Source organism: Bos grunniens, chromosome 2, assembly GCF_055505025.1.
Source record: "Bos grunniens cultivar Pamir isolate PY7600 chromosome 2, Bosgru_T2T1.0, whole genome shotgun sequence".
NCBI classification, from domain to species: Eukaryota; Metazoa; Chordata; class Mammalia; order Artiodactyla; family Bovidae; genus Bos; species Bos grunniens.
Genome location: NC_141166.1, coordinates 108,214,714 through 108,236,207, shown reverse-complemented (window position 1 = coordinate 108,236,207; position 21,494 = coordinate 108,214,714). Strand labels below are relative to the sequence as shown.

At 38.4% G+C, this 21,494-nt stretch overlaps 1 protein-coding gene and 1 non-coding gene across 21 annotated transcripts in view; both read right to left on the bottom strand.

Moving 5' to 3' along the window:
- Positions 1-21,494, bottom strand: part of B3GALT1 (beta-1,3-galactosyltransferase 1) — a 629,012-nt gene that overhangs the window by 348,313 nt on the left and 259,205 nt on the right. The gene's annotated exons all lie outside the window — the stretch shown is intronic.
- Positions 14,686-14,759, bottom strand: TRNAV-UAC (transfer RNA valine (anticodon UAC)). Its single transcript has one exon. It is a non-coding gene; the product is annotated as a tRNA-Val (tRNA).

The following is a 21,494-nucleotide window of genomic DNA, read 5'->3' as shown; positions in this document are numbered from 1 at the left end:
AAGTTAATTTCAGATTAGCTTCCCTGATGGCTCAGTTGGTAAAGAATCCGCCTGCAATGCGGGTGACCTTGATTTGATCCCTGGGTTGGGAAGATCCCCTGGAGAAGGGAAAGGCTTCCTACTCCAGTATTCTGGCCTGGAGGATTTCATGGACTTTACAGTCCGTGGGTCTCAAAGAGTCGGATACAACTGAGTGACTTCCAAAAATTCAATTTCAGATTTAAGATGAAAATTTCTCTCTCTCTCTCACACACACACACACACACACAAGGTATGGCATCTTCTCAGTGTCAGACCCCAGCTTCTTCCTGTCTGACGCTATCTATTTCCCAGGACACTAATGGCTACTACAGCTTCAATCATACATCTACATTACAGGTAACAAAAAGGAGGAAAGGACCAAAAAGGGCCTGCTCCACTTAAAAAGACATTCAAATTCTATTTACTTCTCATTTTCAGTACTTAGTCATGTGGTCATAGGTTTCTTGGAACTGGAGTCTTTAAGCATTTGTTAGAGTGAAAAAAGAATGAATATTGGGTCGCTGGTGGGCATAGGAGGGATGGGGAGTCTCGGCTAAGCTTGATTTCTGTTTTCTTTCTCCTTCTCTAGGCAGAGGATTAAAAACATGCCCCTAGAACACAGTGGGCAGAGAGAAAGGGGATCTGGGCTCCCACTCCAGCTTTCTCACTAATTAGGTACAATTGCTGTCTCTCTCTCCACTTCCTTTTCTCAGCTGTAAAATGAGAGCTAGCCCCTTTAACTGATCGAAAACTATAATTCTATCATGGGTAAAAGCAGACGGAGAGAGCCGGACCCAGTAACTTTATAAAATGGAAAGGGTTCAAGAGTTTAACACTTAAAAGATTAAATTAGATCACTGATCTAGAGAAAGGTTTACAGATCCAGAGTCATAAAGAGAGAGGTCTTCCTCTCTCTTCCTCAGGGATTTCTGACCTTGGTGCACACAGCCAGTGAAAACTGTCATTTAGAGGTTGTTGATTTGATGCTTCACGAGGCCCTGCCAGCAGAAAATTTCACCCAGCAAAGATGGCTGGATTCAACTTTTTGGCAGGCAGCCTAGGGAAAGCTGGCAAAGAAGTCATAGTACTTTGACTCCTCTTCTGGTATGGCCACTCACCCCTCTGGGGCTTTCACTCAATCACTTAATTCTTTGGGTCTCAGTTTTATTAAATGCAAACTTTTGTTTGTTTGTAGGAATCACAAGAAAATAACGTAGAGAAACAGAGGTCTCTCTTCTTCCTACTTAGGGATTTGACAAAGATTTCATTGTGTCGATGGACCAGACAAAATGACCACTGAATAATCTGGTAAGACATCTGGCAGCTCCCCAGGTGGAGGTTTTTGTAATAGCAAGAAAAGAGCATCAACAGCAGGATGACATCTGAGGCAGAGCAACGCTGTATGGCACTGACAAGAGCCAACACAGCTATAGCCCAGCTGTCCAGGTTAGTAAGAGATCATTGCCAGCAGCCTGTGTGCTCAGTTCACGGAGTCTTAGTCCCAGAGTCCAGGACTGATGCTGAATGCTGGGGCATGGCCAGATGAACGAGGATTCATCTTCACCTTTAGCAGGCATGGCCCAATGCAGAAATGCTCTGGAGAATTGACCGCTGTTTTCGGGTGCTAAGAATGCTTTACACTCCTCTACGCTGGTGATGTTGGAAGATGCTTGATTGCGCCACAGGGGAAGATGTGAGTGGTAGACAAAGTTCAAGGTCAAAAACAAAATTATAGCAGTGTCATGGAGAGGGCTGTTCTAAATTAAGCAGGAATCTAACACTATAAATTGGTGAAGTATCTGAATGCCAGAATTATATATGAGAGTTGCGTCAGACCTACATTTCAATCCCCTCTGTGTACTGAAGGATTTGGCTTCCCTGGTGGCTCAGCAGTAAAGAATCTGCCTGCCAATGCAGGAGACATGGGTTCGATCTCTGGGTCAGGAAGACCCCCTGGAGAAGGAAATGACAACCCACTCCAGTATTCTTGCCTGAGAAATCCCATGTACAGAGGAGCCTAGTGGGCTACAGTCCATGGAGTTGCAAAAGAGTCAGACATGACTTAGTGACTGAACAACAATCAGTTCAGTTCAGTCACTCAGTCGTGTCCAACTCTTTGCGACCCCATGAATCGCAGCATGCCAGGCCTCCCTGTCCATCACCAACTCCCAGAGTTCACTCAGACTCACATCCATCGAGTCAGTGATGCCATCCAGCCATCTCATCCTCTGTCATCCCCTTCTCTTCCTGCCCCCAATCCCTCCCAGCATCAGAGTCTTTTCCAACGCATCAACTCTTCACATGAGGTGGCCAAAGTACTAGAACAACAATAGTGAAGGATTAATTTAACCCAAGAGTGGTCCTTCCCTTACCCTTTGCTACTGGGAAGTTATCTCTGCCTGACAGGAGTATCTGTTTGCCTAGGAGCTTTGGTCACCAGATAGTCTAACAATGTGATACATTGGGCTTAGGAATCACAATCTCTCCCTCTGGAGGAATTAGAAACTAAAAGCATTATCCATAATCTCCAGGAGGGGTTAGAGACTAAAAGTTACCACGTGTGGCAGTATATGATTGAACCTTAACAAAAACTCCAGGCATCAAGTCCAAAGTAAGCTTTCCTGACTGGCAATACTATAAGTTGAGTTATGAAGTCTCACAGAGTAAGTAGGAGGAGGGAATAGCTTCCAATACTCCAGCGGGGAAGATGAGTGGAATCCTGGGTTTGGACCCCTCCCTGACTTTGCCTTATGTTTCTTCCTTAGACTGGTTCTAGTTTATATCCTTTTACTGTAATAAAATAGTAATTTTAGCTATAGCACTTATTTGAATTCTAAGTTATTCTAGTGGATTTCTGAACCCACAGGAATCTGTGGGGACTCTGAATTTGTAGCCAGCTGGTCTGAAATGAGATGGTCCTAAAGACCTCTAAACTTGTGTCCAGTTTTGAAATGAGAGCAGTCTTGTGAAGCAATGTTCCCTTTGACTTGCTGTTTGGCCCCCTCATTTCAGTTGGTATCAGATGCCTATAGACTGGGAGGCCTGTGCCCGTGAGTGTGAATAAATCTGGCTGGGTACCTCTCATTTACAATCCCCAGGTCAGGGTCTACTGGACCAACCATAAGGATGGTTGGTCATCCATAAGGTCATCCATAAGGTCAACCAACCATAAGGATGGTTGACAATGTTAATTGGCCATTTAAAAGCCACTGTTCTTTTCTTGACATTTGTAAGGGCAGACAATGTACCCATCTGGCCAGGCGTTAGACCAAATCTGGTCAAAGTCAATCACAACAATTCTGTTTTCTGCTAGTGTACTACAGACACTTTTGAGGCACTGCATTAGCCTTGAGATATTTGAGGACGTTCTTTCTAGGTAAGAAAAACAAACTTGCATTTGCTTACAGCAAGCTCTCCATTGCTTGTATCCAAATACACTTATAATAAGTACAGCCCCTACAGAAAGAAGAAAGCGGTGAAGCACCATGTTCGAAGTCACGGGTTGGACTGATACTGTTTGCTATTTTCCTGACTCCCAGTCAGCACCTTTTCTAGTACTCCTTTTTTTCCCTAGTCTGTCTCTTATCCTATGAATGATGATGAGTTAAATGGTCAGCTTCCCATTTTGGACGAAAATGAAACAATCTTTCAGGTACAGGAACCCTCAAAAAAACTTAAATGATCAATTTTCTTCTCCATAATTTTTATTTTCTTATTTTTTAAATATACATTTTTATCTTTTTCTCTCTTTGTTGTTGCTATTCAGATGCCAAGTCGTGTCGGACTCTTTGAGACCCCCATGGACTGCATCATGCCAGGCTTCCCTATCCTTCACAATTTCCCTGAGTTTGCTCAAACTCACATCTATTGAGTCAGTGATGCCATCCAACCATCTCATCCTCTGTCACCTCCTCCTCCTTTGGCCCTCAATCTTTCCCAGCATCAGGCTCTTTTCTAACGAGTCAGCTCTTTGCATCAGGTAGCCAAATTATTGGAGCTTCAGCTTTAGCATCAGTCCTTCCAATGAGTATTCAGGATTGATTTCCTTTAAGATTGACTGGTTTGATCTCCTTGCTGTCCAAGGTACTCTCAAGAGTGCTCTCCAGCGCCACAGCTTGAAAGCATCAATTCTTTCACACTATGCCTTCTTTATGGAGCAACACTCACATCCGTACATGACTATTGGAAACACATAGCCTTGACTATATGAACTTTTATCACCAAAGTGATGTCTTTGCTTATTAACACACTGTCTAGGTTTGTCATAGCTTTCCTGCAAAGGAGCAACTGTCTTCTAATTTCATGGCTGCAGTCACTATCTGCAGTAATTTTAGAGCCCAAGAAGAGAAAATCTGTCACTACTTCCACCTTTTCTCCTTCTATTTGCCATGAAGTACTGGGGCTGTATGCCATGATCTCAGTTTTTTGAATACTGAGTTTTAAGCTGGCTTTTTCACTCTCTTCCTTCACCCTCATCAAGAGGCTCTTTAGTTCCTTTTTCTAAAAGTCTTTTTAGTTTCTTTTTCCTCTTGACTTTGCCCAATTTCCATCTCATCACAACCACATATGTATTCATATGTGGTTCCTAAATAAGCCAATACCATTCATACTGAAATCACTTTATCTCACCCACCAAAACATTAACACTTTTAAAGAACTTCAAGTTTGTTAATCTGATCATACAGCTTTTGCTCAAAATGAATCTAGGTAGGCCTTGATACAGGTCCATGTATCCCTTGCTCAAAATTAATTTTTCTTATTTGATTTAAATAGTAAATTTACTGCATTTATAAATAATTATTATACAGATTTCCTTGACCATGATCTCAGTTCAGTTGCTCAGTCGTGTCCAACTCTTTGTGATGCCATGAATTGCAGCACACCAGGCCTCCCTGTCCATCACCAACTCCCGAAGTTCACTCAAACTCATGTCCATAGAGTCGGTGATGCCAGCCAACCATCCCATCCGCTGTCGTCCCCTTCTCCTCGTGCCCCCAATCCTTCCAGGCATCAGGGTCTTTTCCAATGAGTCAGTTCTTCAATGGAGGTGGCCAAAGTATTGGAGTTTCAGCTTTAGCATCAGTCCTTCCAGTGAACACCCAGGACTGATTTCCTTCAGAATGGACTGGTTGGATCTCCTTTCAGTCCAAGGGACTCTCAAGAGTCTTCTCCAACACCTCAGTTCAAAAGCATCAATTCTTCAGCGCTCAGCTTTCTTCACAGTCCAACTCTCACATCCATACATGACCACAGGAAAAACCATAGCCTTAACTAGACGGACCTTTGTTGGCAAAGTAATGTCTCTGCTTTTCAATATGCTATCTAGGTTGGTCATAACTTTCCTTCCAAGGAGTAAGAGTCTTTTAATTTCATGGCTGCAATCACCATCTGCAGTGATTTTGGAGCCCAGAAAAATAAAGTCTGACACTGTTTCCACTGTTTCCCCATCTATTTCCCATACAGTGATGGGACCAGATGTCATGATCTATTTATTTACAAAAACAGACACCCCTATTCTAGAGGATAAATCCCACAAATTAAAATATCTCTTACTGACCTTGCTGAGAGCATAATTAGTATATAGTTTTCTTCCAAAAATGTCTGAATTAAATAACAACTAATAAATCAATTACTTTTTAGTCTAATTTTTTTTTTAATTTTATTTTTAAACTTTACAATATTGTATAAGTTCTGCCAAATATCGAAATGAATCCGCCACAGGTATACCCGCATTCCCCATCCTCAACCCTCCACCCTCCTCCCTCCCCTCCCCTCCCTCTGGGTCGTCCCAGTGCACCAGCCCCAAGCATCCAGTACCGTGCATCGAACCTGGACTGGCGACTCGTTTCATACATGATATTATACATGTTTCAATGCTATTTTCCCTAATCTCCCCACCCTCTCCCTCTCCCACAGAGTCCATAAGACTGATCTATACATCGGTGTCTCTTTTGCTGTCTCGTACACAGGATTATTGTTAGCATCTTTCTAAATTCCATATATATGCGTTAGTATACTGTATTGGTGTTTTTCTTTCTGGCTTACTTCACTCTGTATAATAGGTTCCAGTTTCATCCACCTCATTAGAACTGATTCACATGTATTCTTTTTAACGGCTGAGTAATACTCCATTGTGTATATGTACCATAGCTTTCTTATCCATTCATCTGCTGATGGACATCTAGGTTGCTTCCATGTCCTGGCTATTATAAACAGTGCTGCGATGAACATTGGGGTACACGTGTCTCTTTCCCTTCTGGTTTCCTCAGTGTGTATGCCCAGCAGTGGGATTGCTGGATCATAAGGCAGTTCTAGTTCCAGTTTTTTAAGGAATCTCCACACTGTTCTCCATAGTGGCTGTACTAGTTTGCATTCCCACCAACAGTGCAAGAGAGTTCCCTTCTCTCCACACCCTCTCCAGCATTTATTGCTTGTAGACTTATGGATCGCAGCCATTCTGACTGGCGTGAAATGGTACCTCATAGTGGTTTTGATTTGCATTTCTCTGATAATGAGTGATGTTGAGCATCTTTTCATGTGTTTGTTAGCCATCTGTATGTCTTCTTTGGAGAAATGTCTATTTAGTTCTTTGGTCCATTTTTTGATTGGGTCATTTATTTTTCTGGAGTTGAGCTGTAGGTGTTGCTTGTATATTTTTGAGATTAGTTGTTGGTCAGTTGCTTCATTTGCTATTATTTTCTCCCATTCTGAAGGCTGTCTTTTCACCTTGCTAATAGTTTCCTTAGTTGTGCAGAAGCTTTTAAGTTTAATTAGGTCCCATTTGTTTATTTTTGCTTTTATTTCCAATATTCTGGGAGGTGGGTCATAGAGGATCCTGCTGTGATGTATGTTGGAGAGTGTTTTGCCTATGTTCTCCTCTAGGAGTTTTAGTTTCTGGTCTTATGTTGAGATCTTTAATCCATTTTGAGTTTATTTTTGTGTATGGTATTAGAAAGTGGTCTAGTTTCATTCTTTTACAAGTGGTTGACCAGTTTTCCCAGCACCACTTGTTAAAGAGGTTGTCTTTAATCCATTGTATATTCTTGCCTCCTTTGTCAAAGATAAGGTGTCCATATGTGCATGGATTTATCTCTGGGCTTTCTATTTTGTTCCATTGATCAATATTTCTGTCTTTGTGCCAGTACCATACTGTCTTGATGACTGTGGCTTTGTAAGAGAGCCTGAAGTCAGGCAGGTTGATTCCTCCAGTTCCATTCTTCTTTCTCAAGATAGCTTTGGCTATTCGAGGTTTTTTTGTATTTCCATACAAATTGTGAAATTATTTGTTCTAGCTCTGTGAAGAATACCGTTGGTAGCTTGATAGGGATTGCATTGAATCTATAAATTGCTTTGGGTAGTATACTCATTTTCACTATATTGATTCTTCCAATCCATGAACATGGTATATTTCTCCATCTATTAGTGTCCTCTTTGATTTCTTTCACCAGTGTTTTATAGTTTTCTATATATAGGTCTTTGGTTTCTTTAGGTAGATATATTCCTAAGTATTTTATTCTTTCTGTTGCAATGGTGAATGGAATTGTTTCCTTAATTTCTCTTTCAGTTTTCTCATTATTAGTGTATAGGAATGCAAGGGATAAATTTTTTAATAGCAAAAGCTTAATTTAAAAATCTCCTATGGGATTTTTTATAGCTCTATTTCCACACCAAGAACTTTGAACTCTCACTTAAAATGTTCTGTTCTGCTGTATGTTTTAAATGTAGAGTGTAACATTAAGAGTCAGTATGTATGTAAAACATGTCACTGTCAGTATTAGAACCTATCTGACTTTCTGTCGTTTCATGTTAAAAAAAAAGAAAAAGCCTAAAGACCAACTTATACACAGATCTCTAGGATGTTACAGTACTGAAAGGATTCCACCTACCCTATGTAAGCCATGCCTTTCAAAAACAAGATAGAAGAAGCAGAATTCTACTTTGTGGTTGTAATTTTCCATCAACATCCTGGTGACATCTTTGAGAATAAATTGCATTTATATAAGCAGACCAGTGATTACTAAAGTCATTCAAAATACTCTTCTTTTATAAAAGCATTCTGCTGAATTTACAACTCATTTTACTGGCATAAAAATAAGTAAAGCTTCTAAGTCACTATATATAGTTTTGTCCATAACAAGAAACTGTGCCAGTGCTTTTTCCTTCTTCCAAATACAGATATTTTCAGGTGGAAAAGACAGACTGACTTGCCCACATTTTAACAGAACACGCATACAGCCAAACCACCATCTGGGTTCCCCATCGCAGAGCTGCGTATGTTCCCTAGGGTAACACCTAGCAGAATCACATCTTAAGCCTTGTTTTAAATCTTGAAACTTGTGTTAGCAAAGGAAACTGAATACCATTGAAACTGTTGAAAATACCAATAGAATACAGATAAATTATGAAAGGGCCGATCCTTCCTTCCTCTTTTATCACAGCAGTCAGGAATAGCATCTTACAACAATTACATAAGATGGTAAGTGAAACGTGTTTGTCTCACATTTCAAAGGGGTACAAAGGAAAATGGGAAGCAATAAAAGCAGCAAAAACGGTTAATAGTCTGGATTAATTCAAACACTGATTCAGAAGAACTTATAAAAAAGCATTTGATGTCTTTTCAAAATATCCCTCAAGTTTTAGTGTCAGTGTTAACATGGCCATAAAAATAATGGAGCTCGAGTGGTTCCTTCCAGGACATCAATCACTGAATTGCAGATTCAGGACCAAAAGCCTCGTGTTATGACCTCTGAACCCAATTCTATTTCCACAAGATCACTTGTATTTTAAGGGAATGAGTCATATTAAAGAGATTCACTACTATGGAAATTCAATCATAGGTTAATTAGAAATAATGAGTTAAAGAACTGCAGTCTTATTGTAGCCACAATAAGAATTTGGTGAACTGGGAAATATTCATGGAGGGTGATACAATCATTACATGGAAAAGTCTAAGAGGCCTTTTATAAATGTTCTGCAGGTCTATTGCAGTTATTATAGAAGAATCTGTCAGTAAGGATAAAAAGAGAGCTGGGGATTTGAGGTGATTTCTAAATATTTCAAACTTTTCCAGATGTCAAACTGAAATACTCATATTACTCTAGAAAAATCTAAATTACTTCAAATCTGCATCGATTTCAGTGTGTACAGATAGTTTAAATCTTGTGTGAGACATATTCAAATACCTACAAAAAAGACGTGGGACAGGGAAAAAGCCAACACACAACTTTCACAACTTCAAGTTACCCAGAAAAAAATTAAAATTTTCATCTGATATTGTTTAAATATAAGTTGGTTGCTATAAAATAAACTAATACTTGGGGATGAGAAGGAGAATACAAACGAGAGAAGCATGGCTTGGACAGGCAGCAGTGCCTTCCATCAGAATGGGTCAGAAAGGCTAAAGTTGACAGTGCATCCTTCTGATCATATAATCAAAGCAAAGGCACAAAGGGGAGTATAAATTTTTCTACCTTAAAGGAGGGATACAGTTTAAGAAAGCAAAATAAGTAGTATATTTGAAAACTGAGGCCTCAGAACACAAGCTTCAGTTTAAAAAAAAAAAAAGCACATATCTGAAGAAACTATTAAAAAATAAGAACTATTAACTATAAAAAATGGTAGTGCTCAGCAAAAATGAATAATCCTGTTTTAAAGTAAGTTCAGAATTTCACGCAAACAGAACATGACTAATGCTTTTATTTGGAGTTGTTTTAATAATTGATTTATAAGTGCCAAGACTGAAGACTGATCATTTCAATGACTTAATATTAACATCCATTGCTGCCATTTGGTTGGTAGTCTTGTTTGAATGAAGACACTTCCTATTGCAAGTATACCTGCTTCCTCTTTCTCAAGGTTTAATAGAGAAAATAAATTAATTCTTCAGAATTAGATTTAATGGGAAATGATAAAAAGTAAAACTAGGTTTAAGCACTTTAGAAATAACAGACACATGTCAGGTAAAACACACTTGTCCACTGAATAGAGCTAATGACATAAAAACAAGAAAAACCCCACAAAAACCAGATAGTGATGCCAACTGATATTAATCTAACCTAAGACATAACAGAATACAAAGAACTATACAAAAAAGATCTTCATGACCCAGATAACCACAATGATGTTATCACTCACCTAGAGCCAGACATCCTGGAATGTGAAGTCAAGTGGGCCTTATGAAGCATCACTATGAACAAAGCTAGTGGAGGTGATGGAATTCCAGTGGAGCTATTTCAAATCCTAAAAGATGATGCTGTTAAAGTGCTACACTCAGTACGCCAGCAAATTTGGAAAACTCAGCAGTGGCCACAGGACTGGAAAAGGTCAGTTTCCATTCCAATCCCAAAGAAAGGCAATGCAAAAGAAGATTCAAACTACCGCACAATTGCACTCATCTCACATGCTAGCAAAGTAATGCTCAAAATTCTCCAAGTCAGGCTTCAACAGTACATGAACTGTGAACTTACAGATGTTCAAGCTGGATTTAGAAAAGGCAGAGGAACCAGAGATCAAATTGCCAACATCTGTTGGATCATAGAAAAAGCAAGAGAATTCCAGAAAAACATCTACTTCTGCTTTATTGATTACTCCAAAGCCTTTGACTGTGTGGATCACCAGAAACTGTGGAAAATTCTGAAAGAGATGGGAATACCAGACCACCTGACCTGCCTCCTGAGAAATCTGTCTGCAGGTCAAGAAGCAACAGTTAGAAACAGACATGGAACAATGGACTGGTTCCAAATTAGGAAAGGAGTATGTCAAGGCTATATATTGTCACCATGCTTATTTAACTTCTATGCAGAGTACATCATGTGAAATGCTGGGATGGATGAAGCACAAACTGTAAGCAAGATTGCTGGGAGAAATATCAATAACATCAGATATGCAGATGACACCACCCTCATGGCAGAAAGTGAAGAGGAACTAAAGAGCCTCTTGATGAAAGTGAAAGAGGACAGTGAAAAAGTTGGCTTAAAACTCAACGTTCAAAAAATTAAGATCATGGCATATGGCCCCATAACTTCATGGCAAGTAGATGGGGAAACAATGGAAACAGTGACAGACTTTATTTTGGGGGGCTCCAAAATCACTGAAGATGGTGACTGCAGCCAGGAAATTAAAAGATGCTTGCTCCTTGGAAGAAAAGCTATGATCAACCTAGACATGTAATAGAAAGCAGAGACATTACTTTATAAGAAATGTCTGTCTAGTCAAAGATATGGTTTTTCCAGTAGTCATGTATGGATGTGAGAGTTGGTCTATAAAGAAAGCTTAGTGCTGAAAAAAAATTGATGCATTTGAACTGTGGTGTTGGAGAAGACTCTTGAGAGTCTCTTGGATTGCAAAGAGATCAAACCAGTTAATCCTAAAGAAAATCAGTCCTGAATATTCACTGGAAGGACTGATGCTAAAGCTGAAACTCCAATACTTTGGCCACCTGATGCGAAGAACTGACTCATTGGTAAAGTCCCTGATGCTGGGAAAGATGAAGAAGGGGACGACAGAGAATGAGATGGTTGAACGGCATCACTGACCTGATGGACATGAGTTTGGGCAAGCTCTGGGAGCTGGTGATAGACAGGGAAGCCTGGCGTGCTACAGTCCATGAGGTCACAAAGAGTTAGACACAACTGAACTGAAGACATAACAGAAAGTGAGGATGTGGGTTTTGCATAATTGAGATTAGAAGAGCATGATCCATAGCTTTAATACTTAAAGCGAATAAACATGAGAGTTATTACAGGAAGAATGCTAAGGCACTACATAAATAGCCTCGAGCATGCCCATGTATGCTAAGTTGCTTCAGCTGTGTCTGACTCTTTGCTACCTGAGAGGAGCCACTAGGATCCTCCATCCATGGGATTCTCCAGGAAAGAACACTGGAGTGGGTTGCCTACTCCAGGGGATCTTCCCAACCCAGGGATCGAACCTGTGTCTCCTACACTGGCAGGCAGATTCTTTACCACTAACACTAAATAGCTTCCAGCAGCACCTCTCAGACAATGTACACATGAATCAGTTCGGGATTTTTTGAAAATGCAGATTCACCTTCCATAGGTCTAGAGTGGGGTCTGAGATTTCTCTGTCTCCATCAAGCTTCCTCCAGGACAGAAGTCTGCTGCTAGTCTGGCATTCACTTTTAGCAGTAGGGCACTATTACATGGAGGAGGCACAGGTGGAAGTGCTTTTCTGGCCCGTGCGTTCAATGAGCTAACTCAGAATTGAGATAACCTCAGCAATTTCTGTTCTAAATGGTTCTCTTGTTTACTGATTTCACCCTAGGGTGCTCGTGCTCCCAGGAAAGAGAGTAAGGGGACTTTTAGGACATAGGAAAGCTGAGTAGGGTTCTACAAACACCAGACCGGAGAAATGACTGTTTTGTGACCTTTTTAATGTGTTCTAATAGATTCTACTTGTTCCTAATAAATGAAACCTGAATCATATTCAATACATCCTTTCTCCTTTAAGAGATACAGTTGATTTCTAACAGTTGGAGAAAGAGAAATTCCTTATTGATTTGATTATTAGACAAGGTTCAGAAAACAGAAAATAATGACTTTCCCCAAAGCTATTTGACTTAAATTTAGTTTGAAATTATATCAGATTACTTACCATTTTCATTTATATTTTATGTAAACCAAATGATGTTATCTGTGCTTCAACTCACCTTCTGATCATCTCAAAAATAAAGCTGTAAAAATAGAATGAAGGCTATTTTTTGCTTAACTACAAACAGCTATGCAAGAGGAGCATGGATATGGCTCTGCAAATCATTCAATTTCTGCATATTTAAATGATCTAGAGTTTATGCTGTAATGTCAGGGAATAGCCAGCGCTATTCTGTCCTCTCACAGAGTATATTAGTACCATAAATCATATCAGGTTGAGGTTCAAAATACATCATTTTTTAAAAAGAGGGCAATCTGTTTATGAAAAGTAATGCATTGTTCTGGTTTACTTGAGATAATGAATAATTTTTGTTTAACCTTTACTTGAAGTGTATACCTGTACCACTCTGGGAAATTACAATATTTGCATATTTGGATTTTTGTTTTGTCCTTGGAGGTCTCATTTGGCTGCTCTGAATTGAATTATATAAAGTTTTTTTCACCGATAAAGCTAACTCTGATCTAGTCCAGATCTTTTTTAAACAGAAAAAGAAATGACTATATTCTATTTAAGCTCTTTTTGGAATTCTAATCATGTTTATAGTATTGGGAAAAGACTAGAGACTGATTAATTCATATGAGCTTCAGGACATTAACCTACGTTTGTTACTCTTCTTGGACAGCTTTCATTTGTCATTGATTCTTAGCATGGTATCTTTAACAATTACCAAAAAAAAAGCAGTGTATTTATCTTTATGCCACTTTTAGATTAACTATTATTTTTTACTTTATTTATTTATTTTTGGCTGAGCTGTCTTTGTTGCTGGGCAGGCTTTCCTCCAGCTGCAGTGAGCCGGGGCTATTCTTCGCTGTGGTGCGCAGGCTTCTCATTGCTGTGGCTTCTCTGGCTGTAGTGCACAGACTCTAGGGAGCATGGGCTTCAGCAGTTGCGGCACGTGGGCTCAGTATTTGTGGCTCCATGGCATGTGGAATCTTCTTGGACCAGGGATCGAACCTGTGTCCCCTGCATTGGCTGGCAGATTGTTTACCACTGAACCATAGGGAAAGCCCTATATATTAAGATAGAATATTTCTATACAGAAAGTATAATCAATGTTGCCTGTGGATTCCTTTTTTCCCAGTAATAATAGTTTGGAATACAAGAAATATTTGTCACATAGATTTTGAGGTACTGTTAGACCTGATGAATAAATTACACTTACATTCTTTCATCTAGCATCAACCGTTTTACCTATCAGGGCTCTAAAAGCAGGGTGTAGAATTTTTGTGAAAGCTGAAAAGCCTCAGTTAAGTATTTTAAGAAGTTTCTGCTAGAAATCTCTTCAGTTTCATATTTAATTCAGCAGTTTCTATGATTAACATAATGTTCTAAAATACTATTTGAATTATACACGGATGAACTGGAGTTATTTTCTTTCTAAATTTTTCATACTGGTGAGCAAAGCAAACCCAGCCTGGAGAATGACCAAAGCTGCCTTCTGCAAACAATGTGATAAAATCAGGGCTCCACCTGATGGGGGTGGGGGTGTGGAACTCTGGGGATGTGCTCACTAATGAGTTAAAGTCTTAAGTAGTCAACTCAGTAACAGAACAAAGAGCGGAAGAGCATTGAGATAAGCCTACAATAACACCCTTCATGTATTTTCACCAGTACTACGGGTTTTATATACTCGAAAATGTTACAATTTGCAAGACTTAAATATATATATGTGTACAAATATATATATGAGAATACATATATATGGATGCACACTTTAAAAACACATACGGACAGATACATGTGCTGTGCACTTAGTCGCTCAGTCATGTCTGACTCTTTGTGAACCCATGAATTGCAGCCTGACAGACTCCTCTGTCCATGGGGATTCTCCAGGCAAGAATACTGGAGTGGGTTGCCACGCCCTTCTCCAGGATTCTTCCCAACTCAGGAATCAAGCCCAGGCCTCCTGCTTCGCAGGCAGATTCTTTACCATCTGAGCCCCCAGGGAAGCCCACAAATACTGGAGTGGGTAGCCTATCCCCTCTCCAGGGGATCTTCCCTGACCCAGGAATCGAACCAGGATCTCCTGCATTGTAAGGCAGATGCTTTACCAGCTAAGCTACCAGGGAAGCTCTAGCACAGATACATACATATGTGTATATATGCACACATATGTAGTTTCCTCAGTTGTGTGGTTTTTTTTTTTTTAGTTCTAAAAATCTTTTCTTACTTCTCCAGTATCGAGACACAGCATTAAGTCTTAGCATATCTGCATTAATATGAAGTAGATAAGAGAAGCAAGAAGCTGGATACACAGGTAACTTCAGAACATGTATCCAGGAATTTAAAGAAAAGTTTGGAAAGGGTTTCTGATTCCTAGATATCACAGATTTGATTACTTTGGACCATCAATAGAAGTAGAAGGAGGGAAACAATTTAGACAGGTGACAAGTAAAGGTCGTTAAGGTTTTGAGGTAGAGTGGAAAGAATCTGTTGATGTTTGGTAATGGGGTAGGGGAGGGGCTTGGAGACAGGGAAGGAGAGGAATTAGAATGCTCCTATATTTTGGCTTGAGCGACTGAGTGGGCCATTGTTCCATTTATAGAAATAAGGGAAGAGAGAATTGATGGGAAAACATGTATAGGTAATTAGCCACTGTCTCATCTAATCCTGAAGCTCCAATACTTTGGCCACTTGATACAAAGAACTGACTCACTGGAAAAGACCCTGATGCTGAGAAGATTGAAGGCAGGAGAAGGGGATGACAGAGGATGAGATGGTTGGATGGCATCACCAATTTGATGGACATGAGTCTGAGCAAGCCCCAGGAGTTGGTGATGGACAGGGATGCCTGGTGTGCTGCAGTCCACGGGGTCGCAGAGTCAGACACAACTGAGTGACTGAACTGAACATTTGATTTTAAGTTCTTTTCTTTATTATATCTCTTCCTGCTAACACTTCATTTGGTTCTCTCAGAGACACACTGCATATATAGATACTAATTTTTTTTCCCCTCTATCTTCTGGTTGACCATGTCAGCCTTCAATTACTTCCATTAGTGATCTGAGATTCTTGGTAGGCTTTTAGAAACTCAGGTTCATCCAGAAGTAAGTAAATCAAAACTACCTTCCAAAATAGGGTGTTGACAGTGCTGAAGGAAAAGGGCAGCTAAAATTTTCACGTTTTCTGCACCTTTGCTGGGTGGACTCCCAATTCTTTAGTCCCTGCAGTCAGGGCAGTAGGGAGCAAAAGCTTGGGTGTGGTGGGTCTCACAGGATTCTTAACACTCCTGGAGTCCTCCTCGTGCAAAAGGGACCAGAAATGTTTTATTTTTCTTGCATATTTTCCTTTCACATCTCCTTACTTTCAACACAGAAACAAATCCTTTTCTCTTAACACTAGAGCTGTTTTCTTTAAGGGCTGCAGGAAGGCAGGAAAGGAAGGGAAATGAGTGACCCTGAAGGATGATTCAAATGCAGTTCAGGAGATTTTATGGAGCAACATTAATGATGATGAGACTACCTATCTTTCTTTTTACACACTTACCACTTTAGGACAAATATACTCTTTTGCAGTCTACTTTACAAAAAATAAATTATGTCTTTTTTAATAACAAACATCTCAGTTGACTTGATACCATTTAAAAATTCTTTGATTATCATATTACTCTTCCTTTTTCTTTTATCCTCTTTCCTTCCCTAATTTCCTTCTTTCTTGTTCTCATTCTCCTTCCTTTTATCTTCTGTCTCCCCTCCTTCCTTCCTCTTTCTTTCTCCTTTTCTCTCTTCCTGGCATTTTAGAAACTGCATATATGGCATGAATTGCAGTATCTAATTGTACTGCTGCTACACTGAACAAGTTTTGTTGAGCAAGACATTTTCAAAATTGGACTTTTTGACCTTGCATCATACTTAAATGCAAAATACACTTTGACCCTTGCCCTTATTATTGTATTCTATAATAATAAGTATTATCTAACAGAAATGATGTAGACATTATCCTTTTTTAAAATACAGACAAAAAATTCCCTAATCTAATTGTTTTGAAAACACACAGCGCTGGCTAAATTTGGGGGGATGAAAAGGTATGCCTCTCCTTCATATCTCTGCATTTTTGTGTTTTTTGTTTTCTTCCCAGACTGAACAATTTCAAAGCACTAAGCTGCTTCTATGACAAGAGCTGGCCAGTACAATGATGAAGCACCAAATTAACTTTGTCAGCTGACCAAACTTGATTTTCCCTGAGATTCAGTCTCCCAGCTCTAATGCATTTCTGAAATTACATTACAGGTTGCACCTCAGAGCCAGGAAGACCAGATGGCCATGGTTTTTCCATAATGGGATGCTGCACTGTTTAAGTTATAGACTGGAGAACTCAAGGGACCAGCAATTACATCACATCCCTATGGATGTACAAAGTTCACCCTTTGCTCCATGGCCTTACTGCCAATTTATCCCTCTCCTAAGTGGAAGTCTCCTCTCATACAAAAACCAAACCAAACCAAACCTGTAATTCTATGATTTACTTTGATTCTTTATACTCTTCAGCTGCTTACTTTAGGATAATAGGATAATCTCTCTTTTTTTTTTCTTTCCTTTTTCCTCTGTTTCCTTGATGACTTGTATGATAGAATAGGACTTATGATAAAAACACCTTAGGTTTGTTAAGGACCATGATCCTTGGGGTCGGACCTGGGTATGAATCTGGATCCACCCATTGCTAGATTTGTAATCCTCTGTAAGGGGTTAAGTATTTGCAGTCCTTAATCGAGAACATCATAACTGATTCATAAAATTGATATCCTTCTTTCTTTATTTGCCAGTCTAGATTTGATTACTAAATCTGTAGGAAAGGAAATGCTAAGGTAAATATAAGATATCAATTTCTTCACACACATGTATTTTCTTTTTGCATTTGTGTTCATAGTTGACAGAGAAACTGGGGGTCCCACAGGTAGGTCATGAGTTGCTCCGTTATTCTCTAGGGGTTTCTCTTGATGATTCTCTATGGTACTCATTGTATCTGTACATTCCTAATTTAGAACAAGATTTTTAATTTTACCATAGTTCAAAGAGGATTTTCTATTAAAAATGCTTAGTCACAGAAATATTTGCAACTTATATATTTAACATATAGGAACAAGACAAAAACTCTCTATTCTCTAATTCTCCAAAATTTCAACATCCTCACCTTTATTCACTCTTCTTTCAAAATATCACATCCCTTCATTTAAAAAAGAGAAGCAAACACATAAATTTTATATTAAGCATAACATTTATATGATTATTATTTTAATTTTTATCCTTTTCCAAAAAGTACAATAAGTAAATAAATGGGAAATTTGTGTGTATGTGTGTGTGACCAAGGTGTGAATTAAGAAAATATATAAAGTATGAACTGAGAACCATGTTTCACTTGATTTCAAACAACAAATACAAAAAGATTTATCTTATAAAATAAATCTAGGTTATAAAGAATTGCCTATAAAAAGATTCTTAGTATTTTATAGAAAATGTTTGAATAGGGCTTAAAAAAAGAATATTTTTAAAGCCATTGTATGCTACATGGACTTGACCATTTCTTTACCATTCTGTAGTACTGAGTTAAACTGATAAACAAGAAAATAAATGGATGGTGAACCAGACAGTCTTATCTTGACTGGAGAAACTATTTATGGAGGAATATAAATACTAAAAGCCAAATAAACTGACATATTATATGAAAACGTCTCCAAAGAAGTAATACAAACGCTAGTAAACACGAGAAAATGTTCAACACTGGTAGTAAGCAAAGTTAAATGAATCACAAAAATAATAAGATTCAAATAGCAATTTATATATTCAAATTGGCAATCTAAAATAAAATTACAAAGACTGCATGAGACCAAAATATTCACTACTTTTAAGAAGACGGGTGTTCAGAACATTTGCTTTACATTCTTCCTTTTAAAAAAGAAACTTCTTCTCCCAAATAATTTAAAGGTTTTATGCAAAAAAGTTTAACATTAAACGTTAAAAGTAACCAAAATATTCACAATAAGTAAATGGCTAGGCAAATTAATATACCTTGATAAATTATAAGATATTATGTGATTATTAAAATTAGGCATTTTTAAGGACTGAGTGCATATAGTAATAGTAACCAAAAGTCATGATCCATAATTATAGAGGATAATACTACTTTCATTATTATGTTAAAATATGCATAGAAGAAAGACAGGAAGAAGTACAAAGACAGTAACAATTCTATCTAGATGGTGGCATCACGGTGTTTTAGTTTCTTTTTTACAAAACCCACATTTTTACTTTTTTACAACATGTATTATTTTTATTTTAGTGTATTTATTACTTATTAAAAGTAAGCCACACACCATTCAAAGAAAAATACTGGATTAGACTTTCCTATCCTGGAAGTAGGCCTCTGTGACTGACTTTAGCAATGCAATCCCCAAACGGTAGCCCTACTCTCACCGTTATGGCTGATCATTTATTTGGGTTCATCTTAACACATTATAAAAAAATGAGTTATAGAGAGGTACCATCATCCCCTTAATCTTTTCCAAGGTGACAAACATACATAGAAATGACCATCAATTTCCAGACATGATTTTTCTCCTGTGTTCCTCTTCCATTTTCCCTGTCATCTTCATTCTAACCCATCCTCAAATAGATTTATGTTGAGGGTCTCCAGAGCCAACCAGAAAAGCTATTATCTAAAACTATAACATGACACTGAGAAGATCTATTACTTTGCCATGCAAAGCTTTGGATTATTATTTTAAAGTTAATGTTCATTTTCTATGTGAACATTTGATGTCTGTGTTTGGTAGGAAAAAGCACATAAAGCAAAAATAATTAAATGAACAGAAAGAAATGATAAAAACTTATGATAAAAAAATCTAAAATACATGAAATGGTTAAAAAATCCTTTCTTGTTTACATATGATTCAATCAACAACATTCAACAAGCATTAGTATTCCTACTATGTACCCCTGTACTGAATATTCAGGTTAATCTACCTAAGCATTTTGTACACAAAATTAATTTTCTATTTATCAGAAGATCTCCAAAAAGAATTAAGCTTAAAATGTAGTGATTAAATCTGATTTGCCTTAAAAAAAAAAATAGATGCTCAATTGACAGAATAATTAAATATTGGAAAAGATGTCCTGTCAAGGTGGTGAAATGTTGAGAGTTGTAAAAATAAGACAAATCTTCAATAAAGATGGACGTTCCCTAAGTGCAGTGTAGGCTAGAAGGTGATAGCTGATGCAGATGGTTTTTATTTTCTCTTCCATCATTGATTCTCACATTTTTTAGTAGCTATTTCACAGCCTAACTTAAAACTAATATCAAATATCAAAGAAAACTAGTCATTCAGTCCAATCCAAAAAGACTATTACAATTTTATTTTAGAAATGATTATAGCAGCATGTATTATAGTGCATTTGTACAAAGCCCCTTCATTCTTTCTTTCCTTTAGATGTTTAGTAATCACCTTTTGGATTCTAAGCATTGATCTAGGACTCAGGAAATTAGAGAAAAGCTATGTCCTCATGACATGTATGTTCTAGTTGGGAAAACAGACTAGAAAAGAGATAAAAATTCATAACAATCAGGCACTGTGAGTATAAGAAATAAAAATAAAGCCAGGTAAGAGATGGAGGGAGACAAGGTACTATTGCAATTGCACTATCAATAGTCAGCAGTGAGAGGTAGTATCTATTTGAGAAGGTGAAATTTGAGCAGAGGTCTAAACAAAATGAGTGAGCAAGCTACGCAAATATCTGAAGGAAGACAGTTCTAAGCAGAGACAATAGCACGATGGACATCAGAGATCAAATGGGCTTTCATGTTCAAGGAAGGAATGGACAAAGGAGAGGCTGGCAGGAACTAAGCTCATAGAAGAAAACAGGGGCTAAATCAAGGGAAGACTCACAGGCCATAGAGTAAAGATTCTGGATATTATGTTATTTTAAGGACTCCACTAGAGAGGTAAGAGGAGAGTGACATGATATGATGGACAATTTAACAGAATTGCCTTAGTCACTATATGAAGAATAAACTTGACGGCAAGGGTGGAAAGAGGGAGACCCCATGAGAGGCTATGGAAATGATGCAGGTGGGGACTTATCTCAGTGGTTGCAACAAAATGTGACAGTAGGAGCAAAAAAGTGGATGAGAGGTACTTAGATTCTAGATATATTTTAAGATATACCCAAGAGAATTTATTTAATGACTGGATGAGAAAAAGAGAGGGGGCAAAGATTATTTCAAAATAATTTGGCTTGAGCTGCCAGACTGATGGAGTTGCTATCAACTGAGATGGGGATAACGATTGGTGTTCCCCATGCGGGAGGATATGGAATGAAGTTTTAGATATGCTGACTTTGAGACTTCTATTAGATGTCCTACTGGAGATGTCAAGAGATAAATGTCAAGAATGTGGCATCAACACTTCCCTGGTGGTCCAGTGGTTGAGAATCCAGCTGCCAAAGCAAGGGACATGCGTTTGATCCCTGGTCTGGAAATATTCCACATAACATTAGAAAATTAAGCCCATATCTCCCAACTAATGAGCCATTTCTCCCCAACAAGACAGTCACTGCAATTAGAAGTCTGTGTGCCTCAACAAGAGAGGTGCTCACAACAACTAAAGAAAGCCTGAGTCCAACAACGAAGACACAGCACAGCCAAAAACAAATCAATTAATTTAAACAAACCAACCAACAAACAAAAGAACGTCGCATTGGTGTAGAAGTTTGGTCTGGACATATTAATTTGGAGGCTGCCACTGCATAGACTTTTGTTTGTGCCCTCCAAGAGTCTGTTACCCCAGTCCTGTGTAAGGTCTGGCGGCTCTA